A 27,139-nucleotide genomic window follows, 5' to 3' on the forward strand; every position below is an offset into this window, starting at 1 on the left:
ATCTGATCCTACAACACCCCTAGGGTGTCTCCTCACCAATCTGGTAAGCTGGGCCTGTCCCAGGATCTGCGTCCTAAACACCTCATTTACTTCTGTACCATGGCATGGCCTCAGTATGAATTGGACAACAGGTCAACATGGCCTGAACATGGGACTTTCGATTTTAACATTCTGACTGACCTCAACAATTTCTGCCAACCAGCTGGGAAGTGGCTGTAGGTTCCATATGTCCAGGCCTTTTTCAATCTGCTCTCCCGTCCCTCCCTCTGCTCCACCTGTTCCACCGCCCAGGTCCTCCTAGCTTGCGAGAATCTCTCTCTGCCTACCAACACACCTCCACTTTCCGCCTTATCTGAACCCCCTAAGAATCGTTCTTCCCCTCCAACTCGCCTGCCTCCCTATGACAGGGCTCCTTCTGCCCTGCCTCCTTCTGCCCTGCCCTCTGTTCCCTCCCTTCCCCCATCCTCACTCCCTAACCTCCCTTTGCCGCCCCCTCCCCCAGAACCTTCTCCCTTACCTGCTGACCTTCCCCTTCCCCCACCCCCGCCTGCTTCCCCAGGCAGCAGGCACACCCGCTCCCGATCTCCTCCTCTCCTCTGCCCCCTCCAGGAAGTTGCAGGGGCTGAGGGAGTGGTCAAGGTCCATGTTCCCTTCTCTCTGTGGGATCTCTCACAGATTGAGAAGCGGCTGGGGTTCTTTTCCACCAACCCCACCGTGTTCGTCAAGGAATTCCGATACCTTTCTCAGGCCTATGACCTCACCTGCATGACATTCATGTCATTCTTTCTTCTACCCTAACATCAGATGAAAGCGAAAGAGTCTTAGGAGCGGCGACGGACCACGCGGATCAGATCCACCTTACAGATGCCTCTATGCCAGTGGGGCCCAGGCCATTCCTCGTCAGGAACCAGGCTGGGAGTACCAACTAGATATCCCCAAAGAGTGAGACGGGCGCCGATGTCTCGAACAGATGCTCCAATGCCGAATAGCCAGCCTACAAGCCTTCTCCCACAAGGTAGTTAATTTTGACAAGCTGAGGGAAGTTACTCAGGGACCAGATGAGAACCCTGCGGTCTTCCATAACAGGCTGACTGAGGCTCTGACCTTATATACTTGCCTGGACCCTGGGTTCCCGGCCAGAGCAATAGTTCTAGCCACTCACTTCATTTCACAGTCAGCCCCAGATATTTGAAAAAAGTTTAAAAAGGCAGAGGATGGCCCTCAGACCCCTGTCTGGGATCTGGTTTATATGGCATTTAAGGTTTTCAATGTCCATGAGTAGCAGGCAGAATCAGATTGGGGGGACCGACTTCTACAAAAGGTGAACCTGGAAACTCAAGCTTTGGTAGCTGCCCTAAGGCTGGCAGCCATGCATGGTCCAAGGGGAACTGTGAGTGGTGGGGGGGCAAAGAAAGGACGAGCGCAACTGGGAGAATGCTTCAAATGCGGAAACGAAGGCCACTGGGCTAAACAATGCTCTCAAACCCAGGCTCCAACCAAGCCCTGCCCGGCGTGCGGTCAAAGCGGCCACTGGAAAAGTGACTGCCCTTGGAAAAGTGATGGGTCCTCTGCGTCTCAACGTACAGGGGCCATCCTTCTAGGTCATGACCCGCCACTGGCCATGCTGGGACTGGCTGAAGATGCCCAAACTCGACAACCCCTGTCACCCTCGCCAAGCCCTGGGTAAAGCTTCAGGTAGCAGGTAAGCAGATCTCCTTCTTGATCGAGAAAGGGCCTACCTTTTCTGTTTTGCCCTCCTTTTCCAGGCCACTGTTCCCTTCCACGATCTCGGTCATGGGTATTGGCGTAAAATCCACCTGCCTGCTGGCCACCGGGCCCCTTCCCTCTCTCCTCAACAATAGCCCTATAACCCACTCATTCCTAGTCATGCCTTCGTGCCCCATGCCCCTTTTAGGATGAGAAATCCTCACCAAGCTAGGGGCCACTCTGTAGCTCACTCGGAGTCCTTCAGCCTCCCTGCTTCTTCTGCTCCTGGCTCCCTCCCTTCACGGGAACACTGATCCCCCACTGCCTGCGTCCCTAGTCAACCCAAAATATGGGACACCTCTACCCCGATGGTTACTAGACATCATACCCCGGTCAGGATCAGACTTAAGGACCCCACCTCGTTTCCCTCCCATCCCCAGTTTCTATCTCCTTAACTCATCGCCGAGGCCTCAAACCTCTCATTACTCGGCTTCTGGGGCAGGGTCTCCTCATACCTATTGACTCTTCCTGCAACACCCCCATTCTCCCCAATAGGAAGGCAGAAGGGACCTACCGGCTAGTGCAGGACCTCTGACTAATCAATGAAGTGGTGGTCCCTATCCACCTGGTGGTCCCCAATCCTTACACTCTCCTTTCTCACATCCCATCTGTACCACCCACTTTTCCGTCCTTGACCTCAAGGATGCCTTCTTTACCATCCCTCTGGATCCAGACTCTTACCTTCTGTTTGCATTTACTTGGGAGGACCCAGACGAGCAGGTATCCTGCCAACTCCCCTGGAAGGTTCTGCCCCAGGGATTCAGAGACAGCCCTCATCTGTTTGGCCAGGCCTTACCCAGAGACCTCCAACAATGCTCATTAGAACCCAGCACTCTTCTCCAGTATGTAGATGATCTCCTTCTCTGCAGCCCCTCTTTAGACATTTCTCAGAGGCAGACAGCTGGCCTCCTCAACTTTCTAGGGGACAAAGGATACCGTGTGTCTCCTGCCAAGGCACAACTGTCGGCCTCCACCGTCACTTATTGGTGGATCTGGCTGACTCCCAATTACTGAGGACTCACAGTTGACCGAACACAGGCAATACGAGACCTACAGCCTCCACTTCTGCGGAACAGATCTTGTCCTTTCTAGGGTTAGTAGGATTCTTCTGCCACCCGGTCCCAAATTTTGCTCTCCTAGCTAAGCCTCTATACAGTCCGCTAAAGAAATACCAATAGGCCCCCTCTCCTCACCCTCCCTCATTCGCCAGGCTTTTTCTAAGCTCCGAGATGCCCTTCTGGCCTCTCCCCCTCTTTCTCTCCAGGACATCTCTAAGCCTTTCCAACTATTTACTGATGAGAAACAGGGAATAGCTATGGTGGTCCTCACCCAGCACCTAGGGCCAGCCTTCAACCCCGTAGCCTACCTGACCAGACAGCTTGATCCCACGGTTCGGGGATGGCAGCCCTGCCTCCGGGCTCTGGCTACAGCCACTGCCCTCCCCAAGGAGGCCCAGAAGATCTGCCTCCAGCAACACTTACAGGTCTTCTCCACCCATAGGCTACGGGATCTTCTGTCACACGGATCCTTATCTCTCCTGGCCCCCTCTCACATGCAGGAACTCCATCTCCTGTTCCTCAAGAGTCCTGACATCTCCCTAACTCAGCCCCCAGCCCTGAACCCAGCCACTCTCCTTCCTGCTGCCTCCACCCAACCTGTGGCAATGCACTCCTGCCCGAGGTCGTCGAGGCCCTCACTCAACCTTGGGCGGGACTCTCAGATCTTCCTCTCTCTAATCCTGAGTTAACTCTGTTTGTGGATGGAAGCTCATGACTAGACCCCCAGGGACTTCGGAAAGCCTCCTATGCGGTAGTAACACTCGAGCAGATCCTGGAGGCGACCCGGCTCCCAGAGGGTACCGCCTCTCAAAAGTCTGAGCTCATTGCGCTGACCAGGACCCTGCATTTGGCCAAAGGGAGGAGGGTAAACATATATACAGACTCCAAATATTCCTTTCTGATAGCCCATTGCCACGTGGTTATTTGGAGGAAGAGGGGCTTTCTCTCTACTAAAGGCTCACCTATTATCAACGCTAGACTCATAACCCGCTTACTTGATGCCTTACAACTTCCCTCTCAGGTAGCCATTGTGCACTGCTGAGGCCATCAGACAAACTCCTCGATGGTTACGTGGGGAAATGCCCATGCAGACGCGGTGGCCAGTGGCTTAACTCAGGGTGAAGGGTCCCCAGCCCCGGTCCTGTTCCTTTCCCTTCCCTCCATTACCCCTCAGTATACAGAAGAAGAAAAAAATAAACTCCTACAATGGGGAGGCTCTTCTGGTCCTGAGGGATGGATCTTCATAAATAACAAGATCGCCCTTCCCAAGGATCAGGTAGGGGCCATTGCCCAACAGGTCCACCAGTCATTGCACATTGGACCGCTGGCACTTGGAGGTTCCTCGAACCCCCTTCACCTTGCCCACACTGCTAAAGGCAGTCACGAGTGCCTGCTCTTCCTGCTCCATGTGTGCAGCTGTCTCACCCTAGGGAGGAATGTGCCCCAACTTTCCTACCCATCAAATGAGGGGACACCTCCCAGGGCAGGACTGGCAGGTAGACTGCACCTATATGCCTCGCCACAAGAAGACCAAATATCTGCTTACCATGGTAGACACCTTGACAGGGTGGGTAGAGGCCTTCGCTACCCTCAAGGAAACTGCTGAGGTTATGGCTGAGACGCTAATAACACACATAATCCAAAGGTTCGGCCTCCCCACCTCCATAAAATCAGACAACGGCCCGGATTTTATATCAAGTGTCGTTCAGCAGGTTAGCGCCTCACTTGGCATCTCCTAAAAACTGCACATACCCTACCACCCACAATCATCGGATAAGGTCGAGAGGGGCAATGGCCTCCTTAAAGACCATCTAACAAAACCCTCTCTAGAAATCCGCAGCTCCTGGCCGGATCTCCTGTCCATGGCCCTGACCAGAATCCAGGCTACACCAAGGAGCCCCACCTTTTTAAGCACTTTTGAACTCCTATATGGGAGTCCCTTCTTGCTCACCCATCATCTCCCTCCTGACCCTCCTCTCCTGGCTACTTATCTTCCATACCTGTCTCTACCCAGGCAGCTGCTCCGGGAACAGGCTGACAGGTTTCTACCCAAGCCAGAAACAGCTGACTACGGCTCGCGAGGACCACCCCTCCAGCCCGGGGACTCAGTTCTCCTTAAGAATCTACATCCCAAGGCCTTGGAACCCAGGTGGATGGGACCTCACACAGGAATCCTCACAACCCCCACTGCGGCCAAACTACTGGAAGATCCATCGTGGCACCACCTCTCCAGACAAAAGAGGACCCCGGAGCAGCATGACTTCTATGAATGTGAGGTGTTGGGCCCCACTAAGGTCTGCCTTAGCCGCCCTCCCCCTCCTCCTTCTCCTCCCAGCCCTGGGCAATCTACACCCACCCCCACCTGCTTATGTGTGGAGGTTCAAGGTCCATGAAACTTATGACCGGGACAGCACACAAGTTACCCGGCTTGTAGGATCTAAGGACTTCCCTCTGGTCGGATGCCAGGCAGAGATCCTGATTGCTGTTGAACTCCGGTCAGTGTCCAATGGTGGCTGACCATATGCCTGCTTTGCTTATGACCAGTGGAACCCAGACAGGTGTAATCGAGATGTCAACACGTATGGGGGTTGCCGCTGGTCAGGCTGTGTCATCCATGATGCCTACAATGAGGTCAGGTCTGGTCCCTTTTTCTGGCAGGACTGGACCTTCAACATCAAGGTCTGGGATCCCTGGGACCAGTGATAGGTTGTGGGCATTATGGGAAAACTATAAAGGGATGGTTGGAGCTCAACCCCTTCAGGGACCATCTACATCTCCAGGGAATATGTCATGGCCCAGGAGGCCCAAATCCAGATCTCCAAAGCATCCTATAGGCCGAACATTCCCTTAAAGGGAAGCTGTCTGATTCCCCCCTGGTAAAAGTCCTGTCTTCTTGGCTCCAATTTATCCAACACACTTTACTATTCCTTAACGAGACCCGCACCCTGCCCAATGTCTCGCACTGCTTTTTATGTGTCTCTCTCCAAAGACCTTTGCTAGCTGCCATCCCACTCATGACTCCTCCAGGTACCCAAGGACACAGTGAATGTCAAACTCCCCTGGCTGGCATTCCCCTCTGGGAACCCGAAACTCCGGAACCCACCTTGCCCCCGTGGATATGCTACCAGGCCAGCAACCTGATAACTGTGGGATGGGTCACTTGGAACTGTACCCAAAACCACACTGCAGCAGGTCCCACCAAGGCCAGCCCGGGTACCTTCTTTCGGTGTAATGGCACCTTAAACAACTGCATAAAATCCTCTGAGCCCAGGCCTTGCTTCGTGGTCACAGTAGTTCCCCAACTAACCTTGTATGGAGAGTCGAAGCTTGCCTGGTTGCCCCCTTCATCACACCCTCGGGATCACCAGGCCACCTTCCTCCCTGTCATGTTGGGGGTAAGTATTGCTGCCTCGATAGGCCTAGCTGGTGTGGCCCTCAGGAACAGCATAATCTCTGCTCAGGATTTCAATGACAAACTACAGATAGCCCTGGAGTCTACTACTACCTCCTTAGCCTCCCTGCAAAGGCAAGTAACATCGGTAGCCCAAATAGCCCTGCAGAACTGAAGGGCCCTAGACCTTCTTACTGCGGAAAGAGGAGGAACCTGCATGTTCCTTCAAGAAGAATGCTGCTACTACATCAACGAGTCCGGAGTGGTGGAATAGAACGTCAGACCCTGACTAAGCTGAGTGAAGAATTAAGTGCAAGACACTCCTGGGACAACTCTCTTTTCGGCTGTCTCCAAAGCCCTTTAGCTACCTGGATCCTACCCCTGATAGGGCCCCTAATTCTCATCTGTGTCTTTTTTTCCCTAGCTCCCTGCCTCCTCAAATTCATCAGCTCCAGGATCACAGAAATGTCTCGGGTGACTGTAAACCAGCTCCTGTTGCATCACTACACTCAGCTGCCCCTTAACCCACCTCTGCCTTACCCTGGTCTTTAACATCCCCCACCCTTTTCGCCCCTGGTCAGCAGGAATTAGCCAGGACGATTTCAGCGCCCCCTATCACCAAAAGGCCGGGATGTTAGGTCGAGGCGGGGGGTGGGGGGGGTGGGGGGAAAGTCCAGAGCCAATGCAAGCTTCTGCAAGGTAGATGGGGACAAAGATAACTGGCGCCTTCCTAGACCCTTGCCTGAGGCACGAATTCCACACCTCTCAAGCCCTCCACACTCCCCTCACTAAACAGCTGAATAAAAGAAGTACCTATGCCCCCTTTTTTGGCTCAAACTTTCCTGGCCCACTCTAGGACCAGCGAGTTTCGCCTGGGAGTGCAAGATTAACTCCCCCACCCCCTTTTTATCACCTGGACTCCGTGTCTTGTTTCCCGCATCGCAAACCTCTCAACCACAAATCCTACATTTTAGTTTCACCTATTTATCTGTATTTCAACAATTTTGAGACTTTAAAGCCAATTACTATTATTCAAGGCATTTTCTTTGGCAAATTCTGTAACAGAGAAAACTTACTGACTTTCAATGGCTTTAATGTTAACAATGGAATATGGTCCATTATTATTCAAAAACTACCCTTTATTATGGAAAGGCTAATTTTGTTTCCTAAACCCAGCCTATATATTTTCTTTATGGCATTTTTGCTATTTTTTTTTCCTTAGAAAAACACTCCTGGGTTTATTCTATATCATCCATAAAGCAATTGAGCTCAGCCCAAGACCCATCTAAGATCAGAGGGAGCACACTTTTGTCTTAAGTTAGCCTTTTCTCTTCATGAGTACATAAATCCCAGACATATCCCCAAATTCTGCTAAATGTTAAATGACGGACCAGGAAATAAAAAAAAAAAAAACATGGCGAAAATGAGACTTTTTAAATAGCACTCTCGAGAGTGGGCATCCATTTTACAGGTTCACCAAAAAAAAGAATTTTTGGTAAATGGGCCATGTGTGTCCCCACCCCCACATCCTGTTTGCTCTGGAGAAATTCATTAAATGGCCTGGTCACCTAGGTTTCTTTTCTTATTAAATGAAATAAAGGAATGCCTAATAAACTAACAATAAACATATTAAACCAAACATAAAGGACAAATCAACAAACATATAGACAAGACTTAATAAATCAAAGTTCTTTTCCATGATCTATTCTCTCCATAGCATTGATTACCCTTTAAAGATATTTTAGCTAAACTTTGCCTGTCCCAAGGTGTGCTATGGTAATTTTTAAACAAAGCATTGAAGAGTCCCCCCTCCGAGAAGAGTAATTGCTCTATCCTCTCTAGCTGCTGAGCCTTTCCACACCAGAGGTGGGGGATTTGGTGGCAGTGCTTTTTAAATCATTACAGACTTTTGATCCCAATACAAATTAGGCACAATGCAATTTGAACAAGACCCACATAGTTAATATGACAAAAGCACTGCTTTTTCTTGAGCCAAATTAATAGAGTACATTTTGACATTTGAATTTCTTTATCCTTGATTTACAATGATATTTTTGCCATTTGGACAAATCCATACCCATTATGGCCTGGCTTGAAACAAAAGACACCCTCGCCCATTTTGGATCAGGAATTCCAATGCTTGGCGCTAGCTTAATGCTTAGTGAATCTCCCCACCTCTTTTCCCGGTGATCCCACCTGTTTTCCCTTGGACTTCTTTTCTTCGCTCTGGCAAATCTTCTTCTCCAGTCCTTGTCTTGGGCGATATAAATGCCTCAGTCTTTTTTGCAGCAAGGGTTCAGGAATCAGGAGAAGTGGCTGCAATATAAATGGATACACTAGACAAGAAATATAAATTTAGAAGGCATTGAGGGAGCCAGACGGGAACTTACTCTCTAGTCAGTGGTTCCCCAACTGTCCAGACCCACTGCTTTTTATTTACACATTTTGCTCATTAGCAAAGCAAACACAAAGGTAAGGTTTGGTTAAAAATAAAGGGTGATCAGGTTAGGGGAATTGCTTTCTGCTGTTCAGCCAGCATCTATATATATAAAAGGCTAAGCAGCTGTTAGGACAGAATGACCGGAATGACCAGAACAACTGGTTGACCAGTCACTATGATGCGTACTGACCACCAGGGGGAATATGCTCAATGCAAGAGCTTTCCCTGGTGGTTGGACATCCCCCAAGGCGTCCCAGATTAGAGAGGGTGCAGGCTGGGCTGAGTGCCAACCGCCCCCCCTCCCGTCCCCCGTGCACAAATTTTGTGCACTGGGCCTCTAGTTAGGTAATAATAGAGAGATTTTCAACCGTGTTGAATATCTAAGTCCATCAGCCTTCTGACATTTATTATGCTAACTACTTTTGTCTTTGCCCCAAGTAAAGCCACACAATTTTGTGGTAATTTTTAAAAATTCAAGTTGGAAGGCTTGTTGGTAACTTTACACTCAACAGTCCAATAGGTGAGCTTTTAAAAACCTCTCCCATTTGTGATGTTTGTTTACATTCACTAATAAAAAATACTTAGGATTCAAGATAGCTCAGTGTTTGAGAGAGCATACCTTTGTGGTGCATTAAATGTCAAACTGTTGAAGAGAAAGTGCATGAGTAGTTCTACAATAAAATACATATCACTATCTAATGAAACTTCTGTTCATTTCATTCAGAAGTATAGTCAGGGAAGCTAACTGTTTCAGTTTAACTGGCAATCTCTGTTTCAATATTATTATTCCCACTTCAGAAAAGTGCTGATGTCATTTCAATAAGCAAAAGGATGCTTACATTTAGACTTCTTCAAACTTTTATATCATTCCTTCTGTAAATTTTCTTCCTACTTACCCTATTCCTTTAAAGGTTGAGGACATATAAAATGCCACAGGGAGGAGGTCAACAGTTGTTTTGCAGCCTTTTGGAGGTTCCTCAACTCTTTGCTTGTTCTAATTGGAAGACAAGGCAGCATGCCATGAAGACGAATCACACTGTTTCCTTTTGCATTCAGTTCAGTTCAAAGACTGTACTGGTATGCACTTATGGTCAAAGGAAACATGGGGAAATTTAGAGCCAAGAATGCAACTCACCATCCAACACTTTGTATTTACATATTTGGGGTAAAATTGGACAAGAGATTGCATTTTGAGGAAAACTTTATTCTGAAAATTTTAACAATACAGATGTTCAATTTAAACATTTAAGTATATTGTAATTTAAGTCAACACTTATGAAATAACCCTGAATAATTGACACTTTGTATTTTATGCAGAAACTTCATAAAGGGACGTACAATTCGTACTTCTTCGCCAAACCCACCATTTGCTTTTAGTCATTCTTAAATAACAGAAGACAATTTCTTTATAAATTAAATGTCATCCGTACCTTAGCATCGTTTTTAATTTCAGTGTCTACTTTGTCTGTCACAGGGACTTCCCCACTGACTCTGCCAGAGGAGCCCGATAAGTTGAGCTACTGTGCTGCATGATTCACTCTCTCCTCTGTAGATGGTGAATCCTATGATCCAGCCAGCACCATGCTAGGGACTCATACAGAGGTGTCCCACCGCTGTTGCAATCATTGCCATCCCCCCTCCCCATCAAAACCATCTGTTCTGCGGCTATGGTAATCATCTCTGCGACTGTTTACAACATAAGTCAGAAGAGGCCTGCATGCTGGTGGTGCTCCACCTGAGCCTCCTGTAAAGTCAGTGACCAAATAACAACACTTGAACCTCTTTTTAAATTTATTTGTTGATTAAGGTATTGCATATATGTCCTCATCCCTCCATTAACTCCCCAACATCCCCCTCACTCATGTCCTCACTTAGCTAGTGTTCCTGTCCATTGGTTAGGCTTATATTCATGCATACAAGTCCTTTGGTTGATCTCTCTTTCTTTCCCCCACCCTCCCCTATCTTCCTTCTGAGGTTTGGCAGTCTGATTGATGCTTCTCTGTCTCTGGATCTGTCCCTGTTCATCAGTTTATGTTGTTCATTATATTCCACAAATGAGTGAGATCATGTGGTATTTATCTTTCTCTGACTGGCTTATTTAACTTAGCAAAATGCTCTCCAGTTCTATACATGCTGTTGCAAATGGTAAGAACTCCTTCTTTTTTACTGCAGTGTAGTATTCTATTGTGTAGATGTACCACTGTTTTTTAATCCACTTATCTGCTGATGGGTACTTAGGCTGTTTCCAAATCTTAGCTATAGTGAATTGTGGTGCTATGAACATAGGGATGCATATATCCTTTCGATTGGTGTTTCTAATTTCTTGGGATATATTCCTAGAAGTGGGATCACTGGGTCAAATGGGAGTTCCATTTTTAGTTTTCTGAGGAAACTCCATACTGTTCACCACAGTGGCTGCACCAGTCTGCATTCCTACCAGCAGTGCAAAAGAGTACCTTTTTCTCAGCATCCTCACCAACACTTGTGGTGTGTTGATTTGTTGATGATAGCCATTCTGATAGGTGTGATATGGTTTCACATTGTTGTTTTGATTTGCATCTCTTGGATAATTAGTGACTTTGAGGATGTTTTCATATGTCTCTTGGTCTTCCTTCTGTCCTCCTTTGAAAAGTGTCTATATAGGTCCTTTACCCATTTTTTGTTTGGATTGTTTATCTTCATTTGTTAAGTTGTATGAGTTCCCTGTAAATGTTAGAGATTAAACCCTTATCGGTGATGACATTGGCAAATATGTTCTCCCATGCAGTGGGCTTTCTTGTTGTTTTGTTGATGGTTTCTTTTGCTGTGCAAAAGCTTTTTATTTTGATATAGTCTCATTAGTTTATTTTCTCTTTAGTTTCCATTGCCCGAGGAGCAGTAACAGTGAAGAAGTTCCTTCAGCATGTCTGAGATTTTGCTGCCTGTGGATTCCTCTAGTATTTTTATGGTTTCCCATCTAATGTTTAAGTACTTTATCCATTTTGAGTTTATTTTTGTGTATGGTGTAAGTTTGGTGGTCTAGTTTCATTTTTTTGCATGTATCTGTCCAATTTTCCCAACACCATTTATTGAAGAGACTGTCTTGTCTTCATTGTATGTTCATGCCTCCTTTGCAAATATTAATTGGGCATAGTGGTTTGGGTCGACTTCTGGTGCTGGAAACTGATCATTGTCTCACTAATAGAAAGATGTGGACAGGAAACCCAGAAGGCTGGTCAACAACCTTAATTGCTCTAATCACTCACTGCTTAGTTGAAACATTGATAGCTGAAGCAGCCTCCACCTCTGTTTGTCTATGTAAATTTATTTTATTGGAGTTTCCTGCCTAAAGGCTATAGGTGTATCCCAAAGTCTCAATAAAATGGATAGCAAGGCCAGAGCAGTGTGTAGTCCTCCAGCTAGAGGTGGGCTCCTGTCTGGCCCCCAATATTCCCAAATTAATACTTTTTTAATATGCTTTCATTTGCGTGCGGCCTTCTCCAGAACCCGAACCCTGAACCAAAACCCTGAACCCTGTGGGATGTAAAAGGGGTTCCCACATTCTGGGTTCTCGATTCTATTCCTTTGATCTATATGTCTGTACTTGTGCCAGTACCAGGCTGTTTTAAGAACAGTGGCTTTGTAATACAGCTTGATATCTAGTATTGGGATCCCACTTAATTTGTTCTTCTTTCTCAGAATTGCTGCAGCTATTTTTTTTTATTATTATTCCAGATGAATTTTTGGAAAGATCGTTGTAAGTCTGTGAAATATGCTGCTGGTATTTTAATGGGGATTATATTGAATATGTAGATTGCTTTGGGTAGTATTGACATTTTGATGATATTGATTCTACCAATCCATGAACACAATATGTTCTTCCATCTGTTGATGTCTTCCTCTATCTCTTTTTTCTGTGTCCTGTAGTTTTTCGTATATAGATCTTTTACCTCCTTAGTTAAGTTTATTACTAGGTATCTTTTTTTTTTTTGGCGTGATGGTAAATGGAATGGCTTTTTAATCTCTCTTTCTATAAGTTCACTATTTGTGTAAAGAAATGCCATAGATTTCTTGACATTAATTTTGTATCCTGCTACATTGCCAAATTCATTCAGTAAGCCTAAGAGTTTTTGATGGGGTCTTTAGGGTTTTCTATGTACAATATCATGTCATCTGTGATTAAGGACAATTTTACTTCTTCTTTTCCATTTTGGATGCCTTTTATTTCTTCTTCTTGTATAATTGCAATGGCTAGTACTTCCAGTACTATGTTGAACAGGAGTGGTGAGAGTAGGCATCCCTGTCTTGTTCCTGTTCTTAGGGAAAATGGTTTTAGTTTTTTTCCATTTAGTATGATGTTGGCTGTGGGCTTTTCATATATGGCTTTTATTACGTTGATTATGTGATTTTTATGTCTCAATTTGTTTATGTGATGTATCATGTTTATTGACTTGCAGATATTGTACCATCCTTGCATCCCCGGATAAATCCTCCTTGGTCATGGTGTATGATCTTTCTGATGAATTGCTGAATCGGATTTACTAGAATTTTGTTGAGGATTTTGGCATCCATGTTCATGAGGGATATTGGCCTATATTTCTCTTTCATTATGTGGTCTTTAGCTGGTTTTGGTATTAGGGTGATGCTGTCTCCATAGAAGTAGTTTGGAAGTGCTCCTTTCCCTTGAATTTTTTGGAATAGTCTAAGGAGCATAGGTTTTAGTTCTTCCTTCAAGGTTTGGTATAACTCCCTTAGTAGCCATCTGATCCCGGGCTTTTTTTTGCTGGGAGCTTTTTAATGACTGCTTCAATTTCTTCCATAGTTATCGGCCTATTGAGATGTTTAGAATCTTCCTGATTGAGTTTTGGAAGGTTGTATTTTTCTAGGAATATGTCCATTTCCTCCAGGTTGTCCAGTTTGTTGAAATAGAGTTGTTCGTATTATTTTTTAACAATCCTTTGTTTTTCGGTTGGTTTTGTTGTTATTTTTCCCCTTTCATTTCTGATTTTGTTTATTAGGGTCCTCTCTCTTTGCTTCTTGGTGAGCCTGGCTAGAGGTTCATCAACCTCATTTATCCTTTCAAAGAACCAGCTCTTTGTTTCATTGATCTTTTGTATTTTTTTGTTGTTGTTGTTGTCTCTATGTCATTTATTTCTGCTCAGAACTTTATTATCTCCTTCCCTCTGCTCACTCTGGGCTTTTCTTGTTGCTCTCTTTCTAATACTTTGAGTTGTAGAGTTAGATGGTTTACTACCTTTTTTTTGTTTTTGAGGTAGGCCTGTTAAGCTATAAACTTCCCTCTCAGGACTGCTTTCATTGTGTCCTAGAAATTTTGGATTGTTGTGCTTTTGTTTTCAATAGTTTCCAGGATGTTTTTAATTTCTTCTTTGATCTCATTGGTAACCCAGTCATTATTTAACAATATCCTATTCAGCTTCCAAGTGTTTGAGATTTTTGAATTGTTTTTATTGTAATTTATTTCTAATTTTATGGCATTGTGGTCTGAGAAGATGCTTGGTATGATTTCAATCTTCTTGAATTTGGAAACTTTGCTTGTGACCCAATATGTGGTCTATTTTTTAAAATGTCCCATGGGCACTTGGAAGAATGTATATTCTGTGGCTTTAGGGTGAAATGTTCTGAAGATGTCAGTTAAGTCTATCTGATCTAGTGAGTCATTTAGGATTGATGTTTCTCTTTGCTTGGTATATATCTCTAGTAGGTCGAATACTGGATCAGATGGGAATTCCCTTCATAATTTTTCTGAGGGAACTCCATACTGTTTTCCACAGTGTTTGCACCAGTCTGCATTCCCACCAACAGTGCAAGAGGATTCCTTTGTCTCCACGTATTCACCAGCACTTGTTGTTTGTTGATTTGTTGATGGTAACCATTCTGACAGCTGTGAGATGGTATCTCATTGTCATTTTGATTTGCATGTCTTCAGAGATTAGTGACTTTGAGCATGATTTAATATGTCTCTTGGCCTTCTATATGTCCACTTTAGAAAAGAGTCTACTCAAGTTCTATGCCCATTTTTTATTGGATTGTTTTTCATCCTTTTATTAGATGGGTGAGTTCCCTATAAATTTTGGAGATTAGGCATTACCAGATATAACATTGGCAAATACTTTCTCCCATGCAGTAAGCTTTCCTGTTTTTTGTTTGTTTTTTGTTGGTGTTGTTGATGGTTTCTTCTTCTTGGCAGAGAATTTTTGTTTGTTTGTTTTTTTATTTTGATGTAGTCCCATGTGTTTATTTCCTCCTTAGTTTCCATTGCCATAGGAGTTGCATCAGTAAAGAACTTCTATGAAATATGTCTGATATTTTGCTGCTTTTAGATGCTTCTAAGATTTTTATGGTTCCCATTTTATGTTTAAGGCCTTTTTTCTTTTTGAATTTATTTTCCTGTATGGTTTAAGTTGGTGGTCTAGTTTCATTATTTTGCATGTATCTGTCCAATTTCTCCAACACCATTTATTGAAGAAACAGTCTTGACTCAACTTTATGCTCTTGCCATCTTTGTCAAATATTAATTGAGCATAATGGCTTGGGTGTATTTTGGATTCTCAGTTCTGTTCAATTAATATATATGTCTGTTCTTGCACCAGTACCAGCCAGCTTGAGAACAATGGCTTTGTAATATAGCTTGATAGCTGGTATTGTGATCCGCCAACTTTGTTCTTTCTCATAATGTGGGTATTCTGGGTCTTTTTTAATTTCATACTAGAGACCTGGTGCATGAAATTCATGCACAGGCGGGGGGAGTACCTCCTCAGCCAAGGCTGCATCCTCTCTAATCCGGGACCCTTTGCGGGGATCAGACCTAAACCGGCAATCAGACAACCCTAACATAATCTGGGACCTCTGGTTCCTAACTGCTCACCTGCCTGCCTGCCTGATTGTCCCTAACTGACCCCCTTCCTGCCTGATCAACCCTAACCTCCTCTGCCTGCCAGGCTGATCACCCGTAACTGTCTACCCTGCTAGCCTGGTTGCCCCTAATTGCCCCCGCCTCCGCTTTCCTGGTCGCCCCCAATTGCCCACCACCACAGGCCTGGCCACCCCTTACTGCTCCCCCAGCCATCCTGGTCACCCCCCAAAACCCCCCTCTACTTATCTAGACACCCCTCAGTACTGCACCTGCTGGCCTAGTCGCTCCCAACTGCCCCCCCCCCCCCATAACTGGTCTGATTGCCCCCCACAGCCTGCTGTTCAGTTGTTGGTCATCCCTCATTATCCCCCCTGCTGGCCTGATCACTCCTTGCAGCCTGCTGTTCAGTCGTTTGGTTGTCCCTCACTAACACTCCCGCTGGCCTGGTCGCCCCATGCAGTCTGCTGTTCAGTAGTCTGTCTGTTTGTTTCGGTTGTGGCAGCCCTTGGCTTTTTATATATTAGGATTAACTTTTGGAGACTTTGTTCTATGTCTGTGAAATATGCCTTTAGTATTTTAATGGGCATTGCTGTAAATCTGTTGATTACTTTGGATAATATGGCAATTTTAGTGGTGTTGATTCTACCAATACATGAACATGGTATATTCTTGCATTTGTTTGTCTTCCTCTCTCTTTTTTCAATGTCCTGTAGTTATCCAAGTATAGGTCTTTTACCTCTTTAGTTACGTTTATTCCTGGGTATCTTAATTTCTTTGTTGCAATGGTAAATGGGATTATTGTATGTTTGTTCTTTGTTTGTTTAATTTCTTTTTGTGAGTTCATTATTGGTGTATCAAAATCCATAGAATTCTGGGTGTTAATTTTGCATCCTGCTATTTTGCCAAATTCATTTATTAAGTCTAGTAGTTTTTTATGGAGTCTTTAGGGATTTCTATGTACAATATCATGTCATCCTTGAATAATGACAGTTTTACTTTTTATCCATTTGGAATGACACTTATTACTTATTTTTGTCTTATTGCTGTGGCTACCACTTCCAGTACTGTTTCAAGAAGTGGTGAGAGTGGACATTCGTGCTTTGTTCCTGTTTTTAGGGGAGATGGTTTCTGTTTTTGCCCATTGAGTATGGTGTTGGCTGTAGGTTTGTCATATAAGGCTTTTATTATGTAGAGGTGTGATACCTTTATTCCGTTTGCTCAGAATTTTTACCAAAAAAAAGTGTGTTGGGTTTTGTCAAATGCTTTTTCTGAATCAATTAATGTGACTGTGTGATTTTTTATATCTCAAATTGTTTATGTGATGCATCACTTTAATTGACTTGGGGATCTTGTACCATCCTTGTATCCCTGGAATAAATCCAATTGGTCATGGTGTATTATCTTTCTAATGTAAGGCTGGTTCAGATTTGCTAGAATTTTGTTGAGGATTTTAGCATGTATGTTCATGAGAGATATATTGGCTTGTAATTCTCTTTCTTTTAGTGTCTTTATCTGCTTTTGGGATTATGGTAATGCTGGATTCATAGAAAGCGCTTTGAAGTGTTCCTTCCTCTTGAATTTCTTTGAAACAGTCTGAGGAGGACAGGTTTCAGTTTTTCTTTGAATGTTTAGTAAAACTCCTCTGTGAAGCTGTCTAGCCCAGGGCTTGCTTTTATTTTTTATTTTTTATTTTTTCTGGAAGGTTTTCAATAACTGTTTCAATATCTTCCATATTTAGTGGCCTATTCAGATTCCTTTTATTCTTCCTGATTGAGTGTTGGAAGGTTGTATTTTTTTAGGAATATATCCATTTGTTCTAGGTTGACCAGTTTGTTGGAATAGAGTTGTTCAATCCTATGTTTTTATAACCCTTTTTTATTTCTGTGGAGTCTTTTGTTATTTTGCCTCTTTCATTTCTGATTTTGTTTATTTGGGTCCTCTCTCTTTGCTTCTTGGTGAGCCTCAATAACAGTTCATCAATCTTGTTTATCCTTTCAAAGAGCCAGCTCTTGGTTGTATTTATAAGTAGTAGTGATGCTTTTTCTCTTCTTTACTGTTTTGTTTGTTTGTTTGGTTGTTTCTTTTTTGTCTCCATGTGATTTATTCATGCTGTGATCTTTTCTATTTCCTTCCTTCTGTTCATTCTGGGATTTCTTGTTGTTCTCTTTCTAATCCTTTAAGTTGTAGAGTTAGATAATTTACTACCACTTATTCTTGTTTTTTGAGGTAGGCTGTGAACTTCCCTCTCAGGACTACTTTCAGTGCATCACATTGGTTTTGGATTGTTGTGTTTTGATTGTTATTTGATTCTAGGGTGTTTTCAATCTCTTCTTTGATCTCTTTGATAACACAAACATTGTTTAATAACATACTGTTTAGCCTGCAAATATTTGAATTTTTGTTATTTTTATTGTAGTTTATATCTAATATGCCATTGTGATCTGAGAAGATGCTTGCTATGAATTCCATCTTGTTGAATTTGAAGAGACTTTATTTCTGTCTCAAGTGGTCTATCTTTGAAAATGTCCCATGTGCACTTAAGTGGAATGTACATTCTGTAGCTTTGTTATGAAGTTGTTGATTATGAAGGTGTTGATTAAGTCTATTTGACCTAGTGAGTTGTTTAGGATTGCTGATTTTCTTTTTTCTAGAGGATTTATCCAGTGATATCAATGGGGTATTAAAGTCCCCTACTATGATTTTATTGCTGTTGATCTCTCCCTTGATATTTTCCAGAAGTGTTTTTTTGTTTGTTTTTTTACGTATTTGGTGCTCCTGCATTGGGTGCATATATGTTTATCAGAGTTATATTATCTTGTAGTCTTGATCCCTTTAGTAATATGAAGTGGCCTTCCTTATCGCTTTTTATGGCCTTAAATTTAAGGTTTATTTTGTGCGATATAAGTATTGCTACCCTAGCTTTTTTATTTTTTTCATTTCCCTTTTCTTGAAAAATACATTTCCATCTTTCCACTTTCAGTCTTTCTGAGTACCTGGTAGCATCATGCGTTTCTTCTAAACAACATATATGTGCGCCATAATTTCTTATCATTTCAGCCACTCTATGTCTTCTTAATGGAGCATTTAGTCCATTTATGGTTAATATTATTATTGGTAGGGACGTGTTTGTAGCCATTTTTGTATCCTATGCCTTCCTCGCCATCTATTTCTGCTTTTATGACAAGCCCTTTAGCATTCCTTGCATTATTGTCTTCTTAGTGATAAACTCCCTTAGCCCTTTTTGTTTATTTGTTAGTTTTGTCTGTGAAGTTCCTGAAATCCCCTTCTATTTTAATTGATAACTTTGCTGGACAGAGTGATCTTGGATTCAGTCCCTTCTTTTGCACCACTTTGCATATTTCCTCCCATTCCCTTCTAGCCTGATGTGTTTCTGTTGAGAAATCATTTGATAATCTCCTGAGTGTTACTTTGTAGGTAACTCTTTTCAGCCTTAAGATTCTATGTAGTTAACATTTGCCATTATAATGACAGCATGTCTTGGTATAGGTGTTTTTGAATTATCTTGTTTGGGACTCTCTGTGCTTGTGTGAATGTTTTCTTTCCCAGATTATGGAAGTTTTCTGTCATTATTTCTTCTTTTTTTAAAATATAACTTATTGATTTTTTTAAAGAGAGGAAGGGAGAGGGAGAGAGAGTGTGAAATATTGATGAGAGAGAAACATCAATCAGCTGCCTGCTGCATACTTCCTGCCGGGAATGTGCCTGCAACCAAGGGAGATTCCCTTGACCATATTCGAACCTGGGACCCTTCAGTCCGCAGGCTGTCCCTCCAACCACTGAGCCAAACAAGTGTTAGGGTTCGTCATTATTTCTTCTAATAGGTTTCCTAGTTTGTGTTCCTCTTCTTGTCCTTCTGACACCTCCATTATATGTAAGTTACTTCCTTTCATGTTGCCTCAAAGCTTCCTAGGATCACCTCCTGATTTCTAATTTTTTTCTCAAGTTGTTATTCAGATTGTGTTGTTCAGGATGTGTTTGTCTGCCCTGTTTTCTAACTCACCAATTTGGTCCTCTGTTCTTCTAGGCTACTGTTGAAAACTTCCATCATGTTTTTTATTTATTTATTTATTTATTTATTTATTTATTTATTTATTTATTTTTTAGTTGTAGCTGTTATAATTTTTGACTTCCCCTTTGTTCTTACATAAGTTGTGGATTTCTAAATCATCCCATATGACCCTTATTCTAAATTCCTCTTGTGACATACTGCATGTCTCGGTTTCATTTATTTCCTCTTCTGCCAATTTCTTTTTTCTTTACTTTGTGTGTTGTTTCTTTTTATTCCCATTTTTGCTGTCACTGGAGAGCCCAGGTCCAGAATTTTGTGGCCTGTGGCCATGGAGTTGTGTCAGCGGGACATTCATGCACTCCAAGACTCACAGGAGGTAGCCAGTGGGCAGCTGGAGTCCTGGTGTCTGAGGGTCTGCAGCCATGATAGCAGGTTTTTGGCCCGAGTTGTTCTAGGTACCTGGGTAAGGTCTGAGGGCCATATGGGTGGTGGTGAGGCTGGCTCCTAGTCACAGCAGCTCTCCCCTTCAAGATGGGTTACTTTCTTAGGAACACATTTGAGTGAAAACGGCTTAGTAAGGTAAAAATACCAAAAATAGTGCAAGAGTCCTATTGAAAAATAGAATGGATAAACAGATTAGAAATATGTACATACAGAAATATGTACATATAGTCATACTGGGAATTTTTATTTCTGTCATTTTAACTGAAGAAATAGTAAAAGTAAGAAAGACTGGGAATTAAGTGCCTAATCATTTTGAATGAATGATTGAATTATTTGTTTAAAAAACAAAACAGTTTAGGTAAGCTGGGTGCACTGAAAAAATGAAATAAAAGTTGGCAACACATAAATGAAGTAACATACACATTCTAAAAAGGAATCCATGTTGTCCAGTTAGTGTTGCACAATGGTTGAGCATTGAGCCATGAACCAAGATGTCCCCTCTTCCATTGCCAGGGAGGACATATGCCAGGGGAGAAGGCTGTATCACCAGTATGGAACATTTCAGGAGGCAACTGATCAGAAGGTTTCTCTATCATCGATGTTTCAATCTCTCTATCCCTCCCCTTTCCTCTCTCTCCAGAAAACAAATAAAAAGTCTATTATAAAACTAGATAGAAGTTTCTATGATTTCTCCTGGAATATGAGATATTTTAGTCCTTATTACTAGAGGCCTTTGGAGGATTTTTATTAACCAACATATATGGTTAATAAAATCTGTGTTGCATGCCTTAATGGGAGGTTGTTAGTAATGACATTTTTCATAAACTTACCATGAAAAAATAACTCTGTCATTTTTTAAGAAAATGCTTATGTCGAGAAGAATTTGAGGTAGAACTTGATTTTAGTTGCAGTAATTTGTAGGTTTCAAGCAGTTGTTCATTTGTTCAGTTTAAATGTTTTGTAGTATTGATATTATTTGTATACTCATTTTAGTCTGTGGATGGAAAAAACAAAGTAGACTATGCCAAGAAACCATCTTTTCAAAGTTGGAGTGGACTTCCATCAAGAAACAGAAGTGATGTAAGAAGTCTGAGAGGTGGAAGAGGAGGAAGTAGAGAAGCAAAAGGACGTCCCTCAGGTGCAGAACACTTAGGTAATGTTTCAAAATATAGGAATTGAAGGAGACTTGACTCAGTCAGGTGAACACATAATGAAATATGCAGATGAAATATGATAGAGTTATATACATGAAGCCTACCCTCTCTAATAAAATGGTAATATGCAAATTAACCATCACTCTGCTACATAAAGCCACGCCCACCAGCCAAGCCTCGCCTGCCAGCCAATCAGGGCGAGTATGCAAATTAACCCCAATCCAAGATGGCTACAGCCACAGAGAGCAAGGTTTCCCAGGTAACAGAGGAAGCCAAGCTTTCCATAGCCATTGCAGGCCTAAGCCTCCACTCAAGCTACAAAGTTTCAATTATAGAAGGTAAACAAATTCAAACAAATGGCGGCAGAATGGAGCTTGAGAGAGCAGGCCACGGTTGCCGGCGGCAACAGGGGAAGCAAAGCTTTCCGCACACCCTGGCCGGGCTCACCCGCTTAAGGCTACAAAGTTTCAATTGTAGAAGGTGAATTAACTGCCTCAGAAATGGCTGCCGGAGCCCCAGGCTTGGCTCCACTCCAGGCTACAAAGTTTCAATTGTAGAAGGAAAATAAATTCCAGATAACAGGGACTCCCCTTGGGTTGCCAGGGGGCGTGGCTGGCCTGCAAACCACTACAGGCCCCTCACTCAGGCTGCCCCACACCCCAAGGGAACCCCCACCTGATCCGGGACACCCTTCAGGGCAAACCAGCTGGCCCCCACCCATGCACCAGGCCTCTATCCTATCTAATAAAAGAGTAATATACAGATTGATCATCACTGCAACACACAATATAGCTGCCCCCATGTGGTCAAAGATCCTGCCCCCATGTGGACACAAGATGGCCACCACAAGATGGCCAGCAGGGGAGGGCAGTTGTGAGGCACCTGGCCTGCAAGGGAGGGCAGTTGTGAGGGACCAGGCCTACAAGGGAGGGCAGTTGAGAGGGACCAGGCTTGCAAGGGAGGGCAGTTGGAGGTGATCAACCCTGCAGGAGAGGGCAGTTAGGGGTGACCAGGCTGGCACAGGAGGGAAGTTGGGGGCAAACAGGCTGGCAGGGGAGCAGTTAAGCATCAACCAGGCTGGCAGCGGAGTGGTTAGGGGGTGATCAGGCTGGCAGGCAGAAGCAGTTAGGGGCAATCAGGAAGGCAGGCAGGCAAGCAGTTGGGAGCCAGCAGTCCTGGATTGTGAGAGGGATGTCTGACTGCCCGTTTAGGCCCAATCCTACCGGGGGATCGGGCCTAAACGGGCAGTCGGACATCCCTCCAGGAGTCCCAGATTGGAGAGGGTGCAGGCTGGGCTGAGGGACAACCCCCTGCCGTGCACGAATTTCGTGCACCGGGCTTCTAGTATAATCATATTAAGCAGTGTAGCTTCCATACTATATAATAGAAGCCTGATATGCTGTCTGGTCATCCAGTTAGCTGTTCAAAAAATCAAAGTGTAATACACTAATCATATGCTAAGGCATCTCAATTGCTCATTATGACATGCACTGACCGCCAGGGAGCAGACAGTCGACCCATAGACCAGTCGCTATGACATGCACTGACCACCACGGGGCAGACGCTCCATCTGGTAGTTAAGCTTGCTTCTGGGGTCTGGCTGATTGGGACTGAGCAAGATGGGCCGGACAAGACCTGGAACCCTCCTGCCATCCCTCCCTGGCTGGCCAACCTCCCACTTCTCACCGCAGCCCTGATCTTGCACTGGTGGGTCCTTTGGCCTGGCCTGTGCCCCCTAGTGATCTGTGAACCATCGGGGGATGTCAGAGAGCCAGTTTGGGCCCGATCCAGCAAGCCAGGTTCGAGGGACCTCACTGGTGCATGGATGTGTGCACCGGGCTATAGTAAATTCAATAAATAAGGAAAGGTGGAGAAACTCAGTAACACATATTTTTAATTTAAAAATATAAATATGAAACCATTATTTGTGTGAAAACAGTGACATTGAATGAAGAGATACACCTCAAATTTCATTCATATCTTTCAAAGCAAAAGATATCTTAGCATTCTTTAGATTGAGAATGGATGCTGATGGTCAATTCCTCCCACTAGAAGTATCAGAGTGTGCCTGGCTGTTGCAGGTCAGTAGACTTATGATCCAAGAAGATGTAGTTCACTTGTCAGTTGGGGCAGGCTCCTGAGTTTAAGCCTTGACACAGTGTTGGGGGGATATACAAGAGACAGCCAACCAATGATTTTCTCTCATTATTGAGGTTTCTATCCATCTCTCTTTCTCCCTTCCTCTCTGAAATTAATAAGAAATGTACTTAAGAAATGGAAATATATGCTTCCAAGCTGATGGGCCCAAACTAGATGAGGGGAAGGAAGAAGAATATAAAGTAAGACAATAAAAAGAAAGAAGGGCCAGGTGCTGTGTGTGTCAAGCTAGGAAGCTGCTTACATCCAGCAGAGGGCAGCAAGCACATGAGTGGCTGGCACTGAATGAGAGGCAGTAGAAGGAGAAAAAGCAGGACCAAATCCCTCACCTTCTGGGAGACTAGAATCACAAATGCAGCCCTGCCCCTGGGCCTGGGTGTGTGGTCTTCTCCCCTGGTGTTCCGCTGGCAGGCTACTCAGTGAGCCAAATGAGACAGCCCTGGGCCAGAATGCAGTGGCATGTGGGCAGGGAGCCTGTTCCTTGCTGGGCAGCTGACTGTCCATTGATTATGGGATCCAACCGCACAGTATGACATCTCCATTTCACTGGGTTGTATTGGCCCTCAGGGTGGCCCTCCATACACCCAATGCCCCAGAGTGACCTTCACCTGTGTCCACCTAAGTGCTCTTCCGGATTGCTTGGGGTTGGCCACTCTTCAGACCCAAAACCCAGGAGCTGTCACTGGCTCACAGTTGGTTTACCACCTCCTAGATGGATGGGAAGGAGTGTCATGTGGGGAGAGTATTCTCACATTATGACCTAGCCTCCACAAAGGGTTTCATATTCTTAGTACGAGACACAGATACTAAGCAGAGGTTTATGCCAGGTTAATATTGTGCTGAAAGGAATGTAACTGTTTTTACTGGCTACAAGTATTGGACTGCAAGCAGGGACTGGATCCAGGGGGATGACAGGTGTGGATTTGTGAGTTCAGGCCTCTGACTAGGTGGCAGGATGATGTCCCTTTCCGTACTGGGGTCTGACTTTTGCATAGGGGAGCTCTACCATGGAGTAGTCAAAGGCCAGTGACGTAGGCTCCCAGTGGGGAGGAGTGTTTGAGTCCATGGCCGCTAGGAAGTTGTAGTTCTGTGGTGATCATGGGAAGCCACTTGTTCCAGTCCCTGTGGATGCACCTTCTGTGGGCTTAACCACTGAACAGTAACAGAGGTAAGGGAGGAGGTACTAGTGCCCCAGAAAGAACCACCAAACCGGAATGGATAAATGGTGATGTGATCTACTGGAGCCAACCTCACCCAGCCTAGTGTCTGTGCATCACAGATACTCATGCACTCTTATTTAACCAGTAACTGCAGATGGGAGAATCGGGTTAACATGTCATAGAGGACACCAGATGGTTCACATTCAGTTCTCTTTATTACTGACATTTATTAACAACCATTCAAGCAAAGGTAATTCTGCACCTACCTCCCAAGCCAGAATCCCTCCCCCCTAGAGGTTCAGGTGCATATCTATAACTCCTTAGGACCCATCTCCCCAAAGAAACCATCTGTCCCCCTGTCAGCATTTCCCCCACCACTGAGTAGTTGTCTGAAACTGGCTACTGCGTTCCTTTAACCATTTGCACTCGCTTGGTTTTTTCTCAATTCCTTTATTCTACTCGGGATTAAATTTTTTAAATACCCCAGATTTTACAAAGCAAGACAGTAGAATAAAAAACTGAGTTTCTTTTCATACAAACTTATTTATTTGGATTTTTTTATATTTCAAATTATTGTTACATTCTAAGAGTAATTTTAATCTCTAAAATTTTTCATGGTGTGATATTTTTTGAAATATTCACTCACATGAAGACCTGGTTTACATTCACATGTTTTGCAAATATAAATCGTCTCTCTTCATCCTCCTTTGATTTTTCTGTTAGAACAAACAACACAATCTTTGTGTTTTTTGTTAAGGTGAGGTGTGATTATATGGAGCTTTCCATCTAAATGTTGCTCTAAGTTAGTGGATAATAATCTACCCCTGGAAGTTAGAGTACCATCTCTGAATTCTCCAACAAGATCATGTACTAGTTTCCTAATAAATTTCACATGCGTTATCGGTTTTTCATTTTTTATTTTTTGGCATCAGTTGAGACGGCATTTACATTTTACTTGTCCTTTCATGCTAATGAAAACAGGAAAAGATACTGGAAAAATAGACAAAAATTCCCCTTCCCCCCGCGGTGAAACTACTTGTCGAGTGTGTCTCGACCTACGAGCTGCTACTGATGCTAACCGTGTCGAGTCACAATCGACATCCGAGTGCAAAAGGTTAAGATACACTTATGTCTGGGCTTCAATGTCCAAGAGCCCAGAGTAATGCCTATGAGATGTGCACCCAGCTAGACAGACATGTATCGGGGTCACAGAATGGGGTTTGGGTTATAGAAGGTTCTACAGTTACAGTGAGGACAGGGGTAAGCACAGTACCAGAACATACCAGGCCGCCCCAACTCCTGGAGCATATGCTTCAGCTCGGCATGCACCTGAGCAAGTCGGCCCAGGTGGATGGTACTGCTCCTTTCCTCGTAACTCTCCAGGGGGGCGTGGTACAGCACACAATTCAGCTTGCTCAGCCTGATGGTGTGGTGAAGCAGGTCCTCCAGGATGGTCATGGAGATGGCATTTTCACTGAAGCTTAGGGTCATGAGCTGAGAGCAGTGGCTCAGGGCAGGCAGGAGGTCCATGAACTTGGGCTCCATGATCCCACACTCATCCAGGTCCAGGTTCTGCAGGGTGGGGGAGGTTCTCTCTCTTAGAGAAATAGGAGGGGCCCAGAACTGAGGTTGGTCAGGTTGAGCCTCCTTAAATTCAGAACTTGCAACTGGCTGATGTTCAGGTGATGGTAGAGATGTCTAAAGTCACTTCCTAAAAGCAGGCAGTTAGTGATGGACAGAGTCTCCAAAGGGGGCTTCAGGCAGTTGGGAGTCATAGAGCAGTTAGGTGAGGGGGATGGACCTGGGGGGCAGAGCATGGTGAGGATGACCAGGCCTTAAGGTAAAGCCCATTTCACCAAAGCCTAATGTTTTCCAGATAATGATCAACCCCGGATGTTGCACAGTGAAAAGAGTCATTCAAGTCAGTGCAAATTTGAGTGAAATCCTATCTCCATCCCTTATCTGCTCTGAGATGGATTCAACTGGATGAAACCTCACATACTCCATTTGTTCATCTGTTATGTGGGTTAGAGAGCACATCATACACCCCACCCTCATACATACAGGTGTTGTGAGCATGAATGATGGGAGGTAAAGTTGGGGGGAGCTCAGAAAGAAGCCTAACCCAATGTCTCAAGCAGGAAGCAACCAGTGCACTTTAGTATTGGAGACATGACCCGAAATGCCTTCAATTTGGGCTTCCTTCCATCCACAGCCTGGAATCCTATCTCCCTCATCTCTTAGCCCATGAAGCTACTGGCATAATTGCAAAAATGGCTAATTTGGACAAGGTTGAGCAACATCCAGTGGGGGCTGCTACCAAGCAAGAACTTAGATCACTGCATCGTCTACAAACTACCTATCCCTTTTCATGATTCTTCCCTCCAGAATCCTGCATTTAGCAGGCATTCCCTTAGCAGGAACCTTTGGCAAACCTTGGCAGACAGGTGATTCGAGGCAGGTTTGGATTGAAAGGCTGCCATCACCAAATCGCTAAGTGGGAACCTTAACCCCTGAAACCTCACCCGTGATGGGCTTTCCTCTCTTCACTGCCATCCTCACGTGGTTCTATTGCATAATATTCCTTTAGACACTTCTTAGAAGTATTCCCATGCTACCATCACTGGCCCGAATCCCCCATTACTTCCATTCCTAGCAAGGAGTCTCTTCAATAGCATCTTTCTT

General features: G+C 44.2%; 2 pseudogenes across 2 annotated transcripts in view; one reads left to right on the forward strand and one right to left on the reverse strand.

Moving 5' to 3' along the window:
* Positions 1 to 27,139, forward strand: part of LOC307096509 (melanoma antigen preferentially expressed in tumors-like) — a 313,827-nt pseudogene that overhangs the window by 145,208 nt on the left and 141,480 nt on the right. The window lies entirely within an intron of this gene.
* Positions 25,661 to 26,229, reverse strand: LOC307096485 (melanoma antigen preferentially expressed in tumors-like; annotated as a pseudogene). Its single transcript has one exon. The product of its transcript is annotated as a melanoma antigen preferentially expressed in tumors-like (transcript).

The sequence above is a fragment of the Cnephaeus nilssonii genome (assembly GCF_951640355.1).
Source record: "Cnephaeus nilssonii genome assembly, chromosome: Y".
Lineage (NCBI taxonomy): Eukaryota > Metazoa > Chordata > Mammalia > Chiroptera > Vespertilionidae > Cnephaeus > Cnephaeus nilssonii.